The sequence below is a fragment of the Corythoichthys intestinalis genome, chromosome 3 (assembly GCF_030265065.1).
Source record: "Corythoichthys intestinalis isolate RoL2023-P3 chromosome 3, ASM3026506v1, whole genome shotgun sequence".
NCBI lineage: Eukaryota > Metazoa > Chordata > Actinopteri > Syngnathiformes > Syngnathidae > Corythoichthys > Corythoichthys intestinalis.
Window position 1 is genome coordinate 22,709,190 of NC_080397.1, and position 20,246 is coordinate 22,729,435.

Consider the following 20,246-nt stretch of genomic DNA (forward strand, 5'->3'; position numbering starts at 1 on the left):
TCCCTGTGGACGCTGTGTGAAAAGTGAAACTTTGATGTTTGTATTTATACTATTAAACATTTTTCTATTTAAATGTTTATATGTATATATATATATATATATATATATATATATATATATATATATATATATATATATATATATATATATATATATATATATATATATATATATATATATATACATATATATATACAGTGTATCACAAAAGTAAGAACACCCCACGCATTTCTCCAGTTATTTAATTATATCTTTTCATGGTTTACATATTTAAATGTTCAGATATTAAGATTTGAATGAGACAAAATAACATGCTTTTTCTCTCAAATATATTGTTATAATCATTTGTTTCAGATGCACTGTAATTATTTTCTGTATAAAAATTAATTTGGTGTTAAAAAATTTGTTTTTCAAACTTGTCTTGAAAAAGAGGGGGTCGTCTTATAATCATGGCCATCTTATATTCGGGCCAATACGGTATATCTTTTCATGGGACAACACTGACAAAATGACACTTTGACACAATGAAAAGTAGTCTGTGTGCAGCCTATATAATAGAGTTCATTTATTTTCCCCTCAAAATAACCCAAATTATAGCCATTAATATCCAAACCCCTGGCAACAAAAGTGAGTAAACCGCATGGGAAGCACGTACATCCCTAAATGTCCAAATTGAGTACTCCTTGTCATTTTCCGTCCAAAATGTCATGCGACTCGTTACAGGAGGGCTGTCAGCATTGCTGCAGAGATGTGGGGTCAGCCTGTTAGTGCTCAGACCATACGCTGTACTCTACATCAAATTGGTGTGGATGGCTGTCACCCCAGGAGGAAGCCTCTTCTGAAGACGGTACACAAGAAAGCCCGCAATAAGTTTGCTGATGACATGTCAACAGAGCACATGGATTAATGGAACCATGTCCTATGGTCTGATGAGACGAAGATTAATTTGTTTTGTTCCGATGGTCTCAAGCATGTGTGGCGGCGACCAGGTGAGTACAAAGATAAGTGTGTCATGCTTACAGTCAAGCATGGCGGTGGGAATGACCCCCCCCCCCCCCCCCCTCAATCTCTGCAGGAATGCTGACAGCACTCCTGTAACAAGTCACATGACATTTTGGGTGGAAAATGACAAGCAGTACTCAATTTGGACATTTAGGGATGTACGTAGTTCCCATGCGGTGTACTCACTTTTGTTGCCAGGGGTTTAGATATTAATGGCTATATTTTGATGGGAAAATAAATTAGCTCTATCATATAAGTTGCACACAGACTACTTTACATTGTGTCAAAGTGTCATTTTGTCAATGTTGTCCCATGAAAAGATATACCGTATTGGCCCGAATATAAGATGGCCATGATTATAAGACGACCCCCTCTTTTTCAAGACAAGTTTGAAAAACGAATTTTTGAACACCAAATTAATTTTTATACAGAAAATAATTACAGTGCATCTGAAACATATGATTATAACAATATATTTGAGAGAAAAAGCATGTTATTTTGTCTCATTCAAATCTTAATATCTGAACATTTAAATATGTAAACTAAAGTGCAATCACATTCGTAAACGAATGGCTCCTGGTTTTTGAATTGTAAATAAACCAATCTATTGTGATAAAACAACAAAATTGCAATAACTGCATTAACCATCAAAGTGAGGTCTACCTGTAACTGTTGTCTTGAAACAAATCTGGATAAGGAAAAACATTGCAATAAAATAATGCTAACTTTAGGAGTAGCTGAGATCTATCATGACAGAACATTACTCCTCAAGTTCAGCGTTCGCATCAATGATATCTGGCGCCATCTAGTGTATTGAATGGGTATAATGTCTAGACCCTGAATATAAGATGACTCCCACTTTTTCAGTCTTATTTAAATGCAAAAAACACCGTCTTCTATTCGGGCCAATACTGTACTTAAATATCTGCAGAAATGCGGGGGTGTACTCACTTTTGTGCGATATATATGTGTGTGTGTGTGTGTGGCGATTGCTCTAAGACTGCAAAGGAAGCTCAGCTTCCCCAAAAGTATAAAAAAAATAAGTGATCAAATGTATACCGTAGTGCAGGGGTGGTCAAACTATTCCGCAAAGGGCCGGCTGTGGATGCCGGTTTCTGTTCCAACCCATCAAGAAGTGTCTTGCAAGCGCAATCAGTTGATCGCAGTCAGGTGCTTTTTGTTTCAGCAGAAACCTCATTGGTTAAACTGTCTGTGCTGGATCAGTTGGAACAAAGACCAGGACCCACTACGGCCCTTGAGGACTGGTTTGCCCACCCCTGCCGTAGTGTGTACATGTCATTTACTAAATATGCGCTACAACACGTTCAACCTTTGTTCAGAATTAGCTTCTTAACACTGGTTTTATAACACTGGGTTTATCCTGCCCATCGGACGCTGCGCTTCCCTGGGGGGTCTATAGGTAGTTGACGGGTCTCAGCTGGCACTAGCTTCTCTGCATAATGATTGGAGGAACTGTCTGATGCTAAATCCCTTTTTAAATGACAGCGAAATGAGTGAATAATTGATCTTGTTGTATTAACATCTTCGGGAGGCATTTTTCAATTTTCATTTTGTTGTTCTGAGTTGAACCGGAGACTTCCATCATCATGCTAGCGACATTTGCTTTTTTTTAAAGACGACTAGTGAAAAATTGAGCTTCTATTTCTGGTGTTTTTTGTTGTTGTTTTTTTTTTTAATTAGAGCTGCTTGTGTTTGAAGACTTGACTTCTGGTACTATTTTCTTTCCCTACCTTCACAAAACACTCATTGGCGGACACACTTTGACTCAATGAGAGACCAGGATCCACCACTGATATATATATTGTATAGTCTGCCAACTTTGTTTCTTTTGATGTGGCTTTATACATTGTTTAATTATTTATTGTGCATTTATGTGTGCAAAAAATACATTTCTGCGGCGTGGGTGGTCCAGGGATTTCTCGCATGGAGCTCCAACAGACCCTAGCAACACCACTGATTGAAATACAGCTTTAACTAATATAAACTCAGCTTTGCTATCCTTCCATTCATCCATTTTCTTTATGCTTTTGCAAAGTGCAATTAATTGGCTGCCATTGAAAGTAATAGATGTCCAATACATTTTGGCTGAATGATCGCTGCCAGCTCCTCACAGTCAGAATGAATTCGACGTCTATTGACGTCACTGGCACTGAAACATGACCATTCACTGCCAGCCTAACAAGGTCAAATGGGGTGGATTTCTATCGCCGTCAATGGCAGTCAATGAGTTAACCTAATGAGCAGTCAAATACTGAATGGCAGATCGCTGACAAGCAACGTAGGCAAAATTTGCCATATAAGTGTAATTCATCTTTTATTCAAAATGAATAAGCCTCTATAATATTGTTGTGCAATAAAATGTGATGACTTTGATGACTACAACTGCATCCCCTCCGTTTTAATTTCAGCCTTCTGTCTGCAAAACAGCCCCACAAATCCTAATCGCCCTGTTCCTGCATCAGGGTTACTTTTTTTTTTTCAGGTGGTCCAAATCCAAAGGCTGGATTTATCTCCTGTTGGCGGAGAGCCGTCAAAAACAAGATGGATGCTTGGCCTCCTATTTCCAGCATCCTTCGCCGGTGAAGCTCAAGGGTCTCAGAGGGACCTGCAGGGGAATGAAAAAGAGCAAAGGCATTAGAGGAAACATAGACGAGAGCCTCTTGACTGAGTAGTCGGCGCGACAACTATTTGCACCGAGGGAAATGAAAGTAAGGGAAGGCACACTTGCGTACACATACACACATTACACTGGGAGAACCTTAATGGCAGATAGCCATCTGGAGCATTCCTTAAAAAAGCCTTAGTGACAAGACAATCTGTGCCCCATGACACTCTTTAAACACCCTCTTTTGTCATCTTGTGTCGCTCCATTGAGCACAAGATCACTTCTGGAATGCTTGTACAATCCTCCACTGTGGTGCAGCAGGTGGCAAAACCATTAAAAATCTCGAAAGCATGGCTGGGAGAGTGGTTGGTGATTGAGAAATATTTTTCAACGGTTTCAGTGATGTTAATCGATCAAATGTAGTGGAAATACTGCCTGACGACAGTTCTGCAGATGGCCGTGGGTAAAAAGTTGTATTAATGTGTAGAGATGTCCCGATCCGATATTTGGATCGGATCGGACGCCGATATGGGCAAAAATATGTGCATTGGTATCGGATCGGCCAACACGGAAAAATTCCGATCCAGACTTCTGATCCAGTTTTTTTTTTTTTTAAAAGTCCGGTCATGGTTTTCCAGTGCACCGATTTACATAATCCTTTCCAGTTTTTGCTTCGGTTTCCCTAAAATCCGGTCCGCATTTCACGGCACATCTTCAACACACTACATTTACATTACCGTCTCCCAATTTACCAAGAGACTTTATCGGTAAAATGTCAGCTGTGTGGGATCATTTCACCTTAAAGGACAACAAAGACGAAGAGGCAGAGTGCAACATATGCCACAATAAAGTCAAACGTGGTGGTAAAGCTGTAAGAAGTTTGAATACAACCAACCTAATTAAGCATTTAGCGAAATACCACCACAAACAATATAAGAAGTATGTTAAGAAAACCGAAGACCAAAAAGAAAGGTCCTACACAACTAACACTGGCAGAAACGTTTGCTATGCGTGACAAACTGGCACTGGACAGTCCCAAAGCCCAGGGAATAACAAGAGTCATTGCCGAAGATTTCACTCTGGATGACGAGCCATTATCTCTCGTGAGTAAAGACGCACCATCCAACACTTAGAACCACGGTACAACATGCCCAGCCGTCATTACATCCTTGAGCGATTCGGCCGTGGAAGATTCGAGAACGATTCACAAACATCCAAATTCCGATTATTGAAATATGCCAAGTAAAGCGGAACTAATACACAGCGCGGTCTTTGGGACGCAATGAGAAACAGACCGCATTGCGTCCAGAGAGTAAACATCATGCTTGTCATAGTCCCGGGTAATGCCAATGCTCAACTCACGGCTTTAGCTCAACTCATGCCGCTGGATAAAAAACACAAGAATACCTGACTGCTACTGACAGCCGCTACAAACTACGTCAACATCATTTTACTGTAGATAATAGATATCATATGTATACAGTCCAAGATGCAACATGACAGACTCGACGGCGTTAGCAACATTGAATTATTGAAAACTAGTTGCGTTAGTAAACAGCTGCCATCTTAAAGCAGGAGACTTCCCTGGTAGGTTGTTGTGAACCTTCCAAGCGAACCTAATTAACTTTTTATCTAAAATACTCCTAAATCGGCAAAATCATGACTTGAATCTATCTTCAAAACAGTTTTAAAACTTTCACATGTCGAAAGTAGACAGAAGGGAAATTATGGAATAACGGGAGCAATTTTAACACCTTTAACAGTTGATTTGCAAAATTAAATGAATTGAATGTAGTTTAAAGCTGCTGATACAGAATGGGGACTTGAGTATTTTATTTAATGTTTTTAAATGTTAACTTGATACTGAAATAGTCGTTTATTTAAACCTGAGAGGCTTTTTATACAATTTTTGTAACGAATGCACGAAACATTAAAAGCATCTAATAGCTTGGGGGATTTGTGGGATTTTCCACTGAGGTTGTTGGTGTGTTTTGCTTTTTTAAGACCGTTTACAATATTATTTGCACGTTTTACTGACTGACTATGCCATTTCTGTTTGTTCTTTATAATGTTTTGTGTTTGTCACTGAATAAACAGGTCAGTTTCTTGTTACCAACCGTTGTGTGTTATTCAAACTCACCTAATTCAGCTGGCAAGTTGTTATCAAGAGTACTAAAACCTTTTTCAACATGAGTCTGACAACTAAGTAAGGAGGCTAAATAACTTTAAACTTTAACACATGCTCAGATAGGCCAGTATCGATATCGGATCGGAAGTGCAAAACAATATCGGTATCGGATCGGAAGTGCAAAAACCTGGATCGGGACATCCCTATTATGTGTATATAAATGGCAAGGAAAGATGGAAAAATCACTAGGAGGAATCAAATGATAGACATTCTGACAAGATTTTAAAAGTTATAATGTATAATCACATTAAATTAGGGGTGCACGATATCCATTTTTTAAAACCGATACTGATATCAATAACTTCCTGTTCGTCAAAGCCGATACCGATATCGATAACCGATAATAAAAATATAATTTAAAAATGTATATTCACCTGACTTTTGAACACTTGGAGTTTAAAAAAAACTAGTGGTGGATTCAACATAGATTTGCCTTTGACCTAACCAGATTTTTCATGATGACATGAACATTATTATAATGAACAAAACAGACGAAAACAGTCCCGACTTCAAATAAAGTGTCAATATTTATTACTTCAAATAAATATAATAGAGTCAATCACAATCAATTAGTCAATGTCATTGAAGAGGTGTTCCCTGAGCAATGAGCACAGAACTAAGACATAAACCCAACAGGTATTGTGCTTTGCCATCAGATAAAAACATTTGGTGCTAAAGGAGAGGAGACTGTTGTGGTCTTGGTCCATGAAACAACTTTCTTAACCTGTTAATTATAGGACAGCAAACATATCAATAACCAAAAGGCTTCTCAATAACTTCCTAACTTATACAGTGAGGCAAATAAGTGTTTAGTCAACCACTAATTGTGCGAGTTCTCCCACTTGAAAATATTAGAGAGGCCTGTAATTGACAACATGGGTAAACCTCATCCATGAGAGACAGAATGTGGAAAAAAGAAAACAAAATCACATTGTTTGATTTTTAAAGAATTTATTTGCAAATCATGGTGGTAAATAAGTATTTGGTCAATACCAAAAGTTCATCTCAATACTTTGTTATGTACCCTTTGTGGCAATAATGGAGGCCAAACGTTTTCTGTAACTCTTCACAAGCTTTTCACACAGTTATTTTGGCCCATTCCTCCATGCAGATCTCCTCTAGAGCAGTGATGTTTTGATGCTGTCATTGGGCAACACGGCCTTCCAACTCCCTCCATAGATTTTCTATGGATTTGAGATCTGGAGACTGGCTCGGCCACTCCAGGACCTTGAAATGCTTCTTACGAAGCAACTCCTTTGTTGCCCTGGCTGTGCGTTTGGGATCATTGTCACGCTGGAAGACCCAGCCACGTCTCATTTTCAATGCCCTTGCTGATGGAAGGAAATTTTCACTCAAAATCTCTTGATACATGGCCCCATTCATTCTTTCCTTTACACAGATCAGTCGTCCTGGTTCCTTTGCTGAAAAACAGCCCCAAAGCATGATGTTTCCACCCCCATGCTTCACAGTGGGTATGGTGTTCTTCGGATGCAATTCAGTATTCTTTCTCCTCCAAACACGAGAACCTGTGTTTCTACCAAAAAAGTTCTATTTTGGTTTCATCTGACCATAACACATTCTCCCAGTCCTCTTCTGGATCATCCAAATGCTCTCTAGCGAACCGCAGATGGGCCTGGACGTGTACTTTCTTCAGCAGGGAGACACGTCTGGCAGTACAAGATTTGAGTCCCATGCGGCGCAATGAGTTACTGATAATAGCCTTTTTTACTGTGGTCCCAGCTCTCTGTAGGTCATTCACTAGGTCCCCCCATGTGGTTCTGGGATTTTTGCTCACCGTTGTTGTTATCATTTTGACGCCACAGGGTGAGATCTTGCATGGAGCCCCAGATCGAGGGAGATTATCAGTGGTCTTGTATGTCTTCCATTTTCTAATAATTGCTCCTACAGTTGATTTCTTTACGCCAAGCGTTTTACCTAATGCAGATTCAGTCTTCCCAGCCTGGTGCAGGTCTACAATTTTGTCTCCGGTGTCCTTCGACAGCTCTTTAGTCTTGGCCATAGTGGAGTTTGGAGTGTGACTGACCGAGGTTGTGGACAGGTGTCTTTTATACCGATAATGAGTTAAAACAGGTGCAATTAATACAGGTAACGAGTGGAGCCTCGTTAGACCTCGTTAGAAGTTAGACCTCTTTGACAGCCAGAAATCTTGTTTGTAGGTGACCAAATACTTATTTCCCACTAATTTGGAAATAAATTCTTTAAAAATCAAACAATGTGATTTTCTGTTTTTTTTAATAGGTTATAGAACGATATAATAACATATTAGATGATGATGGGAAAAAGGAAAAAAAAACATAAAAAAAAAAAAATCTGACATTGTAACAAGTTACTCACAATGTTACTCATTACTTGAGTTTTTTTTTTTTTTTTTTTAACGAATACTTTTTTCCTTGTACTTGAGTAAATTTTTTGGGATGACAATTTTTATTTGAGTAATATTATTTTTAAGTAACATGACTCTTACTTGAGTAAAATTTTGGGATACTCCACCCACTTTTGCTTGTGGTTGACATGACCGCCTCACCGGTCTAAGGTTGAGGGTTTGATTCCTGCCTTTCACCTTTGTTTGTGGGCATTTTCTCTGGCTGTTGGTAGGACTGCACTAACAGACAAGGATGCACTCCATTTCCTATCACTAAAGTGAGCCAAATTCCACTTTTGAAGTCATTTAACTTTTTAAGCCGTTTATACAGACTTTGAGGCCTAAATGACTTTGCTTTGTTTCCAATGCTGTCTTTTACAATCACGCCACAAAAATGTGATAAAAATGCGTAGATAAGCGGTTGGCAGAGCGTCGCCTTCAACGACGAGCAGGAAACAAGGTGGCTAATTAATATTCACTGGCCAGGCGTTTGTGTGTAGCTCACACTTGACACTTTTATTGAGCTTTATTGCACACTTTTATGGCGTGATATGCATTTGCCAGGTTGCAAAAGGGGAAGAAAATAGACAAAGGGGCAACGCACAATTGTGCCGCCGTTTGACGTTTTTAATGCACTGCCGACAAATCAACCGATCAGCAATGAAGCTGAAGTTCATCATTTACAAGGATGTCAGGGCAAGCGCCCGATTGATTTTGAAGGGTATCCAAACCAAGATGTCAGATACGGTCGATAAACGGTAAATGTTCCTTGCACTCTTAATCCTTTTTTATAGTGAAGAAAGAAGATGCTTTCAATTTCAGAGCCAAGACACCAGGTAAAGTGAGGTACTAAAACAACAACAATAAGACTTAATTTGGACTTTATTAAAACTCTTCCAATCCAATTGCTACAACAGCAACACCTTTTTTCGACAGAAATAAAAGATCCCTGGGGATCCAATTATTCGAGTTCTTCGATGAATGGTTTCAGCATGTCTTCCTTGTCAGTCGTCTACTGGGTTTAAATCTTCAGCCAGCTTTAAACCTTAATTAACTTGACATTCTAAAAATTATGACTTGCATCCACTCTGGTTATATTTGCGAAGTATCCAATTGCTTCACTTAAACATGGAAATGGAATTACTGTAAGTTTTTAAAAACAGAGAATCACAAGAACAGATGACCAGTTAAAGTTTGTTGTTATGGTTTTAAATCCTAACCCCATTGAGAATCTTTTTCGCTGTGCTGGAAAAGGCTTTACGTAGTGGTCCGACTCTGCCATGATCAATGCAAGATCTTGGTGAAAAATTAATGCAACACTGGACGGAAATAAATCTTGAGACTGACATTTATATATACTAGTATATGGCGGAAAACACAGACAAGACTGAAAAAGCAGTTTCTGCTCTTGCACTCCTCTTTAAAAGAAACTGCTGTATTTTTAGCCAAAACAACTGTCTTGTTTGATAGAACAATATGTCTATATGCTGCCATAGCAGATTCTTGGCGCATTAAGCCCCTGAACTAGTTTTAATTTCTCCGTTTTACCCTGGAAACCCCCGTTTACAGACGTCACGCAACCGCTTTTGTTTCAACCCAGCCATAAAACGAAGGTAATTAATTATATTTATTATTCAAAATGTCTGTCATTTTTGGCTTTGAATCATTGATGTCTAATATTTCATTAAAGAAAAAAAAAAAAAAAAAAACGACTTTAAAAAAATGATTCACTCGCATATTTTAAACTTTTAAACAAATTACGTCACAATGAAAAAAATGGCGTCTGTAAAAAATTCACAGATATCTACCTCATATCTATAGCTTAATTGTATTTTTTTTTTTTTTGTTGTGTTACTGTCGCATTTTCTCCGATATGTTAGATGATAATCAATCCAAAGAAAAATTGAAAAAAAAAAGGTTTAAAAGGGTACAGTATATATATGGAAAAGAAAATCTCGACCACTCCTTGATGGCACCCTTGTTATATTACCATGTTTCACCCACAAAATCTATATAAAATCCAGCTGTGGCCATTCACAGCTGTGTATTGAGACTCGGTGATACATGCTACATGGAATTTTTGGATCGTAACAAGGTAAGTACGCAATAATATCTCGTTAATGTCATGGCGTCTCTACTTTTGCTCTCACCTCCAGATACGGTTTTGCTGTTTAGAATTTTTTTTTTTAAATGCCCTCCTGTTCAAATTTTTTTTCTTTCCCCAGAAAATTGAGATTTCAAGCTTTCCAATGATGTATCACACATGCATATCGGACAATTTTGAAAGTTGGCCAAATTGGGGGTCTCAGAGCGGAACTTCAAGTCACCTGAGTATTTTCTGCCATATACTACTGTCAAATTATAAAAAATATATATAATATATATACACAGTATTTCAATTATAAATAAATTTGGACCTTTTTAAAAACAGGCTGCAAAAGTGAGAAGAAATTTCAACAGGAATTTGCTCACAGTAGATACTAGCTGGTTAGCTTAACTTCATCAGTGTTGAATTAGGGAAAAAAAAAAGCTTAATTATCTAACTCTGACGGTTAAGTGAATGCACATGTGGAACTTGTAAGGTTTGGTACCATTAGCAAGGTTAAGAACCACTGTTTTCAATGAATGAAATTACAATGAATTAATACAGAAAAAATGATTATGGTCAGATTTTTTATTATTATTATTTTTTTTTAATTTCATACTATTAAACTGTCTCATTGCCTGACACTGACAACAATAGACGTCACAAATCATTAAAATTGTGAGGACTAGCTGTGAATGCTAATGTTTCAGTGCGACTGACGGCACCAAGGGGGCTTTCACACTGGCACTGTTTGGTACGTTTTAAACACACCGGAGTTAATTTTCTGAGAGAGTCCTTTAATATGAATGCGCATCCGAACTGTAGTTCGGACCAAACAACCAAACTCTAGTCCGCTCAAAAATCATGGGTCTCGGTCCGCTTTAAACGCACCCTGCTTCGCTTGTGAATACAATCGGAGCAGTGTGTGCTTTGCTACTTTATGTGCAGCATTATAGCGTGGAGCTGTCATGCTCTAGGCTGTGACGGTACATGCAGAGCATCATTGGAAGCGGACGTACAGCGCGGACGCTACTCAAAATCAACAATGGCAAAATGACAGACGATTAGCCATGACCAAATGTTGTTGCTAAGGAGTTCCATTGGATACACAGAACCAGCCGAGCAGCGATTTGTTATGCTGTGCTGAATGTGCTGGTATGATATTCTGATGGTATGGTAACCTTAAGCCAAAATATCACGGTTTCACGGTATCACGGTACTGCAATTACAGCTCTAAAATGTGTTTCTTTGAGATATCTAGGTTTAAAAAAAAAAACATACAGTATTAGCAAATTGGAACATAAGTATAATGTTAAGTTAAAATAAATCTAAACAATAACAAAAAAAATAATTAAAATATTCTAAATCAAATTAGAATAAATGTAGTCCTTTAGATGAGCTTAAAACCCAAAGCCACACCTCAACATTATTGCAATCAGAACAAAAAATATGGAAAATGGAATTATTATCCATAAAAAGCATGTGTGTAAGACTCGCATCATGTTTATATTATACACACACTCTCTCAACACAGACAGTTGCCAGAGAGAAAAAAAACGCCACATTTTACCACCACTAGACACACTAAACACACTGGAGTTAACTCTCGTAGCTGGTGGGATGGCAGTGTTTACTAACCTTTAATTCTGTATAAATGCGAAATAATATTGGAGGTAATGCATCATCGGCAGCCACCCTCCGCAAACATCTTTCACATGTCGGTTGGCCCTCGTCCTCTAAGCTGTGCCCGTCTGTAACTTTTCCGTAGCCAAAGTATTCCCATACCAGCGATTTTGTTTTTTTCAATAGGGGAAAAAATTTAGGAGTTTTACCTCCTCCAGCCATTGTGTAGCACAGCTGACTCACTGACACTGAGCAACAACCGGTGGGGGAGGGTTGAGCCTTACAGCTGCAAGCGAGGGATTTCTCCATGCGTTTTTGGGACATAGAAAATAGCTAATACCTTAGGGACGGTATTACGTAATTTTTTTGCGGTTTTACAATGGTATACCTAGAAACCGGTGTTCTGCCAAAATATCCTACATCGGCGAAACGTCGTACATTAGTCGAATTTGACACCTAAAGTACTACCGTGCGCTGTGAACTTGTTTTGTTTAGATGCATACAGGAATAACGTACTAATAAAATGCCTGCAGAAAATACTTAAATGTAGTTATGTCAAATAAGGACGGTTTAAATACGCTACTCGACTAATGTGGTCAACTGCTTCAAAGCTAACACAAAAAAACACAATGATTAAAAGTATGAGAGGGTAATACATGCAAAAAGTATCTTTGAGGCTGTGAAAAGGTTATAAATAACTAAATAAAAACAAAAATAGTGAGTACTCGCCGCTTCCAACCGATGTGCGCATGCGTGTGAATGCATGCGCAAGCGCCCTGAGCATTGTGTAGGACGTTTCGCCGGGTAGTAAGGAATGGCCGAACACCGGTAATCCGCACATGTTTAGCTATATTATGTTTTTTTTTCTTTTTCAAACATACATGGATACAAACTTCTTCACAAAACAGTCAGTTGACAAAAATTGAAACATACAGATGCACGGTTACATCACCATTGCAAAAAGACAATAATAAAAAAAAAAAACAACAACATATATACAGTTTCACATGTAAAAATAATGCAGGAGGGAGGTATTTCCTCTTTTATTCCTCCAATCAATGAGTGCGCCTTTTGTCCACTACTGAACTACTACTTATACTCGGAAAGTTCAATTGGCGCAGTGTGAATGCTGAACTTTTTCGAAAACTCATTTGCAGGTGTTGCTGTGCGGTAGCTCTCCAACTGGACCCTGGTCCTCTTGGTCTAGTGTGAAAGCGCCCTAGACTCTCTCGATCAAAATGGATCAGAGGTCAAATGCCTTAAGTAACAGCCAACGTGTTAAATGAGTGTCCTATAAAGAGAGTTGAGACACTCTGATCTCGCGACGGGTGGTTACGTGCTCAGCCAGGCCTGAATAGTTCCAAGCATAAGCAGGGCTGTAATTGTTATTGATGGACCTGATAGCAATAATTGCAACATTTTAGGTAAAAATTGATCAAATCACGTATCTTGTTTATCTCATTGGGTCCGCCCTTGTCGAAGCGATATTTGGAACTAGTCGAGGCTTCATTACCCGCGAAGTAAAATTGTATAATGGATCCCTATGGGAGTGTCGCAGCTCTCTTTCTACATGGCTCTGGTTTTACATTATTTCTAATGTCACATATGAAGAACCCTATCGAATAATGGTAAGATAAAAGAAAGCCTTGATCAGAGGTTGTGTCGGCTCCTCTTTTTGTCCAATGATTGTCACTCAGTGTTGAAGCTATTTCCGGGCCATTTTCCTCTCTGGTGGTTGCCTCGCTGGGAGGACATAGTGTTGACTGCACAGTGTTCTAGTTAATTATGGAAGCAGCAGGTGTAATCATTTGCCCAATTAGCTTTTACACTTCATCGCTTCGCTCCATCGCAAAGTGAAAACACACGAGGCACCGTTGAGTCATTTATCAGCGGATGTGTAATGAGCGGTAGCCTCTATTTGTAATTTAAAGTTAGACAGTGGAGGACGCGCGAGACAAACAAGTGCGACGAGGCCTATTTGATGAAAGGCAGCACTTGAAAGGCTGCCAGAGGCGCCCATGTATACTGTAAGGAAAGAGGAGCGTATTTGCCCAGAGAAGATTGTTGGTGAGTGGGAGTGGTGCATCGTTAAGAGAGGTTGGGATGTGAAGAAAGGGAGAGGTGGGCTCCAGAGAACAGTGGTGAGCTGCTGTAGGGAGTAGGTCAATGTGACTGACTCACTCTTGAATCACTACGAAGGCGGTGAATATCCACCTCGTTGCTGCCCATTACGACTCATAAGTACGATATACAGCCTGATCCTGTGCTTTGTAGAAGAAGCCAAGGGCAAGTGAGACCCTAAACCAGGGGTCCCCAAACCGGTCCTCAAGGGCCACAATGGCTCCTGGTGTTTGTTCCAACCGATCCAGCACAGACAGCTTAACCAATAAGGTTTCTGCTGAAACAAGCAGCATCTGATTGTAATCGACTGAATACACATTTAAGACACCTGATTGGTGTAAAGATGTACTATTGCTCAGTTGAAAAGAAATCCTGCACCCACTGCAGTCCTTAGTGCAATAGTTGGAGACCCCTGCTCTAAACAAAGTCATTTACAGACATCAATCAGGCCAAATCTGAGCAGTCTGCAAAGGCCAAATTAAGTTCATTCTTTAAGCTTAGTTTGATTTATCCTGAGCAATTCAGTCTGTAGTCATTTTTCCTTCTAGATGTGCATAATGCAATTTATTCATTTTTTATTTCCTTTCACAGACTTTATAAGTTGTATGTATATGTATTCAAAATTACACCGCATAACTATAAGAGCGCTTTCAAGCTAGACCTGTGGTTTTTAACTTGGGTTCGATGGAACCCTAGGGGTTTGTTGAATAAGTCTAGGTAAAGAAAGGCAGATTCCTCTTTTCGTACGCTGATTAAATCTAGGCAAAGTGGCTTTTTACACCATTGGGTTGGACTGGTTTGCTCCCAGTTTACAGGCTTAATCAATTTCTTTTAACTGCTAGTCCTCGATCTAAATAAAATCAAAAAAATTTTTAAAATGTAACACAGCATAGCAAGTCGCCGCTCGGCCAGCGGCAGGGTCGCTCCCTCCCGACTCGGGCGAACTGGAGTATATTAAAAATGCATCCGGGAAAATTAAGCCACGAAAGGAAACCGCATGGTACCCCAAGTCACACAGGTGCACTATCGATTGCTCTCACCTGCCTGACTTTTTGGACTGTCAAATTGTCACCACTTCCAGGAGAGAGGGACTCAAACAGTATGGAGATAGAATAGTGCCAAAAAAGTGAGGTTGTAAAACGATAATTATCCCCTGTAAAATGACCAATTTTAACTTGTAAAACAAAAAAAAAAACACTTGTATTTCCAAATTTTGTGTTGTAAAAAAAAAACATGAAAAAATCTCGAAGAATTTGGAAATACAAGTTTTTTGTTTTACAAGTTAAAATTAGTCATTTTACAGGTATTTTTTAAATTTGTTTTAAAACTAGGTTACGAGTACCTTTTTGGCTCATAAAACTCGACAAGAATGTGACAAAACTTGTCCACTTGTAATTGGTCATTTTTAACCCAAAGTGAAGAAAAAACAACTGTAGAAAAAAAAAAAAATACTTGCAAACAGAAAAAAACAATTTATTCCTTTGAGTTTTTTTCATGCTAATACAGTTTGTCTCTGGTGTCCTTCGACAGCTCTTTGGTCTTGGGCCTCTTGGCCATAGTGGAGTTTGGAGTGTGACTAACTGAGCTTGTGGACAGGTGTCTTTTATACCGATAATGAGTTAAAACAGGTGCCATTAATACAGGTAACGAGTGGAGCCTCGTTAGACCTCGATAGACCCCGTTAAAAGAAGTTAGACCTCTTTGACAGCCAGAAATCTTGCTTGTTTGTAGGTGAACAAATACTTATTTTCCACTCTAATTTGGAAATAAATTCTTTAAAAATCAAACAATATGATTTTGTTTTTTTTTTCTCTCCCACATTCTGTCTCTCATGGTTGAGGTTCACCCATGTTGACAATTACAGGCCTCTCTAATCTTTTCAAGTAGGAGAACTTGCACAATTGGTGGTTGACTAAATACTTATTTGCCCCAGTGTAAAGTAGTAAAAGCGCACTTTGCTCCGGTTGCATTCACGAACGAAGCAGGGTGGGCATGTGTGCATATTTTTTAGATATTTTTTTTTACCTGTTTCAGTGTTCGTGTGCTGTAGGTTTGTGGCGTTACTGACGCACAATTATCGCATAAGGGCTGCACTCGCAAGCGGTGTCATTTTAAGTGTTGCTTTCTTAATTGTCAGAGGTCTAGGAAATGTGCAATTTGCATGCTTAAATACATCTTTTACAAGAAGGAAATTTCTACCAGGTGTTCTTTTTCCCTTTACGAGATCTTTTTTTCCCTATCTCCAATCTGTTCGGAATATTGTCGATACGCTTTTTTATTTTTTTTTTGCCTCTTTGAGATTGTTGAGCGTGTTACTGTGTCCCTCATCCAGATCACACGCTATAGGAGTAGGAAAGACACACAATCTGATAGGACTGCAACTAATGATTTTTTTGAATAATTGATTCATCTTTTGATGATTGTTTTGATTAAAAATGATTTATTGAGGAAAATTTGCACTGAAATGTGTTTATGTTACACTTGTGGGATTAAAGTTAATTTAGAAACGCTTGCTATAACTTTTTCAGAAATGCCATGACAGCTCATGTGCGCAGCCATATCTGCTCTGTATTGGTTAGCAGGGGTAGTGTCGTTGAGAGGCGCATAGAATTTTGAGCTATGTATCACGGTTAATATAAAGCATATGGATATCTCAAACACTCAATAAAAAGGAAAAAAGCAAAACAATTGAAAGCTCTACTTTTGTGTGCCTAAAACCAATAATCCAAAATATTCTTTTGATTGCGGAAAATATAACAACTAGTGCTGCAACGATTTCAAATTCAATTTTGCTGTTTGATGATTCGTTTAATTAGAGTGGTGATGCAATGGTTTACTTCGAAAGCGGTATGGTTTTATTGATTTGAGAGGATACACTGCCCTCTAACGGCAACAGTGAAAAATGACATAACTTTTGTTTACCATGGCCACATTGTCATGTCTACACCAAGCAAGTTTTTTTTTTTTAAAACTGAGGATCCTGCCCTAATATGTCCGGAAAAAATAATTACGTGTACACCAGCACATTTGTCGAAAAAAAAAACTTCCACAGCCAACTGCATTTATTCGTTTTTAAGTACATTAATAACAATACGCGAAAAATAGCGTGTGTTCTTCAATATGAAGCATTGCAAAAGTTTTTAAATAAATGGAAACAAAAAGCTCCAGTCTAATAATAAGATCTAAACGTAAACGATGTAAACATTGGTCTTATGTGTGACGTACGAACAATGTTTGTCGCCGTCAGTGACGTTTACACAGTTCAATCTTCATTATCAGTGTCCACATGATGGCGCCACAAATGCAAAATTCGCACATCTTCACTTTGGACTGAGTTTTTAAGAACCATCGTTTTCAGTGCCCAAAATGTGTGTGTGCACGTGGATGATAGGCAAAACCAGAAAAAGTTCTTCTTCTCGCCTAATACCCTGCTATGTGTAGATTTGGCCTGAGACTCGTTCTGTGAGTATCACGAACGAGCAGAGCACGCTTCCGGAATGAAATATAATGCAAAACTCAGATAAAACTAGGCCTGCATAATATATATTTGACCGTCACCATTGAATTTTTGGTCACATCTCTAATATACGTATTTGTGATTTACACATTGTATGGCCGCTATTGGCTGTACTGTACTGTACAAATGATGGAAATAAGGCCCACATAAGTTTTTTTTTTAGTGCAATTCTGTAGAATTTGTAGATACACTTAAGTATTTTGTATTCACATTTAATGCACTTTTGAGAGTGCAATATTGGCACCAATGTATGTGCAGGTAAAAAATAAATGTTAGCAAACTAAAACACTTTTTTCTTTTTTTACATATATACATCTTTGTTATGCGATTACTCGATTAGTCAAAGTAATAAATTGCTAGATTAATCGATTACTTAAATAACAGGTAGCTGCAGCCAGTGTTGTTAATTTTACTTTTAAAAAGTAATTAATTAGTTACAAATTACTTCTCCCAAAAAGTAATTGCGTTAGTAACTCAGTTACCTGAATGTAAGAGTAATTAGTTACTTGGCAAAGTAACTAGTGATAATTTTAATGTTTTTTTCTCTCTCAAATAACAAACAAACAAACAAAACAAAACAAAAAAACAGGTCATACAATGTGAAGTTTAAAGGGTTTGGGGGACAATTGGCCCTAGCCCAATTCTTTACCCTCCACTTAACTAGACACAAGGGTATTGCGATAACTAGATAGTAACCTTTGCTATGTGTGGAAGTCATTTAAAGTTGTTAAAATTGGTCCCGTTATTGAATTAGTTCCCTTCTGTCTACTTTCAACATGTGTAAGTTTTAAAACGGTTTCATCATTTAAAGATAGACTCAAGTCAAGATTTTGCCGATTTAGGAGCATTTTAGATAATTTAAAAAAAAAAGTTACTTAGGTTCGCTAGAAAGGATCTCTACCTCAGAGCCTTCCTGAGAGGTCTACTGCTTTAAGATGGTGGCTGTTTACTAACGCATGTAGTCCTTAAAACATATTGCCAATGCAGCCGTGTCTATCATTTGCATCTAGTTCTATAACATGTGATATCTACCGTATCATGTGGGCGTAAAATTCGTATATTTCAGCTGTGTTTTACGTCTTTTTTCCCAAAAACGTCTTAAACGTGGCTTACTATTATCACGAGTCACTGCCGACAGACGCGAGGAGGTGATGCAATTTACAATTAGCGTTTATTAGCTTACAAAGCTGCCGATACAAAGTCGCAGCTGATGGCTGGATAAACAAAGGAATGGCCTGCAGTGGAGTTCAGAAACATTTACAACTACCTCATAAAGTCACCCAGTAAGTTGACCTTTATCATTTACGTGGAATATGTACTGTGTGGAACTGAGAAAATTGGTAGTATATACGAAGAGATTATTTCTTCTGTAACCGGTAATTCGCTCCAAGCGTTATTTCGCCGTGAGCACGTCACGGCAAAATAACCAATTCCCATCAGGCCAATAATATACCGATTGACTAATCAGAGCAGTTCACTGCAAAAGAAAAATAACGCTTTGCGAGTTGCCGGTTCCGCTAATAATAACCACTGCCTAGTCTATTGAATCCTAGCAGCTAATTGGGGCAAAAATTTAAGTTAATTCACAGGTAATAAAATGTCGGCTGCAAACGTAAATGTGCTTGGATTTAGGTTCCCACAGGCGAAAATAGTCCACGGAACCGTCTTCTTTTACTGTTCTTTGATTAATTGCTCTCAGCCATTTGTTTCTCCTTTTTTTCTCACGTGGAAGAATGAAGACTTGAAATGCGGCTCCGAACGCTTCCTTGTGTAACAACCCGCAACACAGCAACTTTTAGTCATTCCGACGGAAAAAAGACCGCAAATAAAATGAAAGTGAAACGCATTTGTATTCCAATGCACGACAGAGCAACTGCTTGTGACTCGTCTTTTGCCCCATTGTCAATATGGCGACGCTTTGTTGTGGCTGGTGACGTCATTAAATGCCCGGATGTCCGTCTTCCTCTATGATTGGAGCCACCTAGCATCTCGTTTGCAACGGCGTCTTCCCCACTCCTGCTCTGCTCTCTTGTCTACGTGAGTTCGTCTCTCTCAGACTTTTTTTATTCAACCAACTTAGTAACGCATAGTAACGCACGCCTTTCCCGCCTCGGTAACTGTAACGGCGTTGCCAAGATGAGAAAAGTAATTAATTAGATTACTCATTACTGAAAAAAATAACGCCGTTAGTAACGCCGTTATATTCTAACGCCGTTATTAACAACACTGGCTGCAGCCCTAATGATAACGATCCAGCGTATTAGTCAATAGCAACTGCTGGGTTCAAGTAAAGCCCAATCAACTACTTGCATGAAAATTGACCAGCGGGTTAATTAATACAAATACAAGCCGGATATTATAACACCAGATATTTACAAAGCTGTACAATGTTGCTTTGGGATCCACGTTGTTTTTTCAGATGACCACCAGAGGTACGCTTTAATCAGTATGTATTTGAATAACATCATTTTTCTTACCATATGAAAGCTATAACAGGTTAAAATATGTGTACCCTGTTCACAGGGATATGATCATTTTAAATAGGATTTTCCATGTTCGTTTAACATTGCTGCCAAATGCAAGATCAAGATCAGGCTCGGATGAAAGGCTTTAATTAAAGTTTCATTCAACTGAATGGTTGAATGTTACACCGAGCGACCCTGCTTGCTCACAGCAAATTTTGGTCAAAGCAGATAAGGT

The 20,246-nt window shown here is 38.5% G+C and overlaps 1 protein-coding gene across 1 annotated transcript in view; it reads right to left on the reverse strand.

Moving 5' to 3' along the window:
- Positions 1–1,496: 1,496 nt before the first annotated feature.
- The window catches only part of prr16 (proline rich 16), a 65,458-nt gene continuing 46,708 nt past the window's right edge, over positions 1,497–20,246 (reverse strand). The window contains exon 3 of the transcript XR_009062704.1: positions 1,497–3,628. The gene's annotated coding sequence lies outside the window, so the exon portion shown is untranslated. The remainder of the gene's footprint in view (positions 3,629–20,246) is intronic.